The sequence below is a fragment of the Phoca vitulina genome, unplaced genomic scaffold (assembly GCF_004348235.1).
Source record: "Phoca vitulina isolate PV1807 unplaced genomic scaffold, GSC_HSeal_1.0 scaffold2, whole genome shotgun sequence".
In the NCBI taxonomy this organism is placed as follows: Eukaryota; Metazoa; Chordata; class Mammalia; order Carnivora; family Phocidae; genus Phoca; species Phoca vitulina.
This window is the reverse complement of record NW_022589705.1, coordinates 10,639,824-10,643,505: the sequence shown is the minus strand read 5'-3', so window position 1 is coordinate 10,643,505 and position 3,682 is coordinate 10,639,824. Positions and strand designations below refer to the sequence as shown.

The window sequence follows — 3,682 nt, the reverse complement described above, 5'->3', positions numbered from 1 at the left end:
CTTTCTTTCTTTTCTTTCTTTTTTCTTTTCTTCTTTTTTCCCCCCAATAGTTAATTTTGTTTGTTCAAGGGCTCATACTGCAAGCATTAAACCAAGCGTGGGCTTTGATTCTGTGAGCCCAAATTCACATATCTAGGAAGATAAAAAGCAAACTATAATCCACGTACATGGTTAAAAACTAGAGATTCATGGTTAACCACTTTGGAGTTTTTAAATTTCTATAGCCTAGAACCCAGAAGTCACAGATCTTTTAGGCCCTTCTGGATGTCCCCCAGGGTATCTGCACTTTTCTTGAGTTGAGCAACTCAGTCAGCCTTCAGCTTCTGGTTGATAATGCTGGTTAACCCCTGAGCACTCAGGATACGTGGAAGGCTCAGGAAGACTTCATTCTCAATGCCATGAATTCCCTTCACCATCCCTGACATGGAATGAATCCTGGATAGATTTTCAACATGGATTCAGTGAGATCAGCCACACTTACCCAATAGCCCAGCAGGTATATCCTTCTGGCTTGATGGCTCTACCCTTCCGGTCACCATCTTATGTACTTCCTTCCAATTTTCATTATCACGGTCCCTTCCCGTTTCTGGATTCAGTTCCTAGAGGGAAACACCTGCCACATTCACTCCACTCCATAGAGCCTCACTTGAGACACTAGGTTCTCCCCAAACTCGGCAGCTGCTGGGATGAATGCCAAGTTTTTCAGCCATAAGATGGCGAAATCTAGCAGATTCCAGATTACACTCACTTCCCATCACGTGGTGCTCAGGGAATCCGATTAGTTTCCAGGTAACATATGTGAGAATGTGAGAATCCACTGGGCTGGGAAATATAATTATGATGCAACTGGGACTGTACTTGATGATCTGGAGAATAATGAATTTGAAGACATTAACATTCCTCTGCTCCAGATTGAGACGACTCTCTTCCTCTTGCTGGCAGACTCCTGCATTTTCCATCACAATCTTAGAATTGGCGGTCACAGAGTAATCTTTATCTGCCACAGTTTTTGGCGTCTGAAGAAGTGAGCTCCCGCCTGAGATGCCTCATTTCTCTTTGGAGTTTATCTTCCAAAACATCCACAAGGGCAAGTTCGTCAGCCAGAGAGTTTCCCAGAATGCCGATGGCACGTGCCATACCAACTTATCCAACACCTGCTACAATGATTTTATTGTTTAGGACAATTGCCTCTTCTGGCTACCATGTATTACTGTGAGTCAGGATCTTTACTGATATGCCCTTATTTACTCCTTAAAAACCTTATAAGGTCATGATATTATTTTCCTCATCTACAGATCAGGAAATTGGGGGTCAGAGTAATTGAATGACTTGCTGCAAGTCACAGAAGCAGGTTCTGTTTGTGACACCCACAGTCACACTCCTCCCCTTCCCCAGCCCTATTACTCATGAGCAGAGGTGGATTACTGAGAAACTCCTGAAGCTCTGCTCTGCCCCTCACTTGCACCACCCCGTGCAAGGCCCTAGAAATTGATTCAGATTGTCACGTATCTTTGTGCCATTTGCAAAAATAAGATATTTTAATACTTTGTCTAGAGGAGACCCCCCTCAGATTCCACAGAACCTGGATCCACCCTTCTCGTAAGTGTAGACTTTGAATATCCTAGCTAAAAATTTAACTCCCCTTTCTCTCCCCTTCTCCGCTCTATTTGTTCTCCTTAGCCCTGTCACTAACACACCACGTACTTTTTGCTTGCATCTTATTTATTGCACAGTTCTTGCACCACTCACCATGTTTTGTTTTGTTTTTTAAGATTTTATTTATTTGACACAGAGAGAGCACAAGCAGGGGTGCGGCAGGCAGAGGGAGAGGGAGAAGCAGGTTCCCCCTACAGAGCAGGGAGTCTGATGTGGGGCTCGATCCCAGGACCCTGGGATCATGACCTGAGCTGAAGGCAGACGTTTAACTGACTGAGCCACCCAGGCGCCCCTCACCATGTGTTTCGAATGAATGAATGAACGCAGCCCTTGCCCTTATGCTTAAGTGGTCCTGAGCAAGGTGATTTGCTCAAAGGCCCCCACTTACAAATCCGACCCCCTTTCTCTTGCTCTGAGCTGCCTTTGAACTTGGTCATGCCTAGATTTCCTCTGGCTCTGACATTACAGTTTACTCACAGACCAGACATCATCTCGCTGGTGTTTCATCCCTGACTCCTCTCTCTCAGTGAGTTCCCTTGCCCCCTAAGTCCTATCAACCACCTCCCAAATGTCTCTCAAACTTGATCACCCTGTTTATCGCCACAGCCCCCACCATGGACGGGGTCTCCATCAGCTCCCCCGCTGCTCGCTGCCCCCAGTCTGCTCCCCACACTGCTTCCAGAGGCTGAGTCTCCGGCTGGAATTACCCTGTGAATTCTCATTTCTTAGAGATCATATCTGACCCATAGCTTGACCCACAAGGCTCAGATTGACTTGTTTTTTCTTCCAGTTTCTCAAACTCACCATCCCCCTGACTAGGAGCCTTGGCAGATGCTCTACCCACGTCTGTGTTGCCACAACAGTCTTCCCCTCCTCCTTCTCTACCATCCTACTTCATTTTTACTCACCCTTCTGGTCAAGCATCACTTCCTCAGGGCTACCTTCCACGTCCGCCCACACTGGGTCGGAGTCCTGTGAGTTGTTTTTACAGCTTCCTGTGTATCTCTGCCTAGAACGTATTTCACCTGCCATTAAATAACCAGTTGTATCATCTTGGAGGCTTCATCTGGAGTTGTGTGACCCGTCCCTCCAGCTTCCTCTCCAGTCAAAGACCAAAGTTCCCAGAGGTCAGGGACCGTGTCTGCCTTGCCCTCTGCTCTATCTTTGTTTTGTTTGTTTGGCGAAGGAATAAAAACATTCATTCCTTTCTCACGTAACCCTTGAGGTGAGTGTTTCTTATCAGCCAGCAGCAGTGTCCCCCCTGATCTTTAGGGACCTGGGTTCCTCCCATTCTATGGCTCTGTCATCCCTAGGAGCTGTCATCTGCATGGTTGAGGCTAGGTCATTGCCACCTCTGGGTTGGAGCCCGCAGGAAGGGGTGGGGGAGTTTTCTAGGTCTTAGTTTGGTTCCAGTGATCTATTACTGCATAACAAACCACCCTGACATTTAGTGCTATAAGACATCAACCATTTCATTATCCTCACAGATTCCATGTGTCGGCGAGGAATGCTGGGGAATTTGGACAGAACACCAGGAGGGTGGCTTGTCTCTCTGTTCTACAGGCTGGGGCCTCAGCTAAGACTCAAATGACTGAGGGTGACTCAAATTGTTGGTGGTTGAATGATCTGGAGGCATCTTCACTTACCCGGTGCTTGACTGAAAGACTAGGCTCAGCCAGGCCTATACCAGGACACCTCTCCAGTTCTGTGGCCTCAGCGGAGTTAGACTGCTTTGTGGAGGCTCAGGGCTCTAAGAGCAAGAGTTCTTGGAGAACTAGGTAGAAACCTCTATACCCCAGCCTTAGAAGTCACATTATAGTTGAAGACTGCCCAGGTTCAAGTGGAGGGGTCATAGATCCCCCTACCTCTTAACAAAGAGGGTTGAAGAATTTGTGTCATATATATATACATATATATATATATATATTTTAAGATTTTATTTATTTATTGGAGAGAGACAGAAATAGTGAGAGAGAGCAGAAGCAGGGAGGAGAGGGAGAAGCAGGCTCCCCGCTGAGGAGGGAGC

At 46.8% G+C, this 3,682-nt stretch overlaps 1 pseudogene; it reads right to left on the bottom strand.

Moving 5' to 3' along the window:
• Nucleotides 1-239: 239 nt before the first annotated feature.
• Nucleotides 240-2,544, bottom strand: LOC116641650 (annotated as a pseudogene).
• Between the last annotated feature and the right edge of the window lie 1,138 nt (nucleotides 2,545-3,682).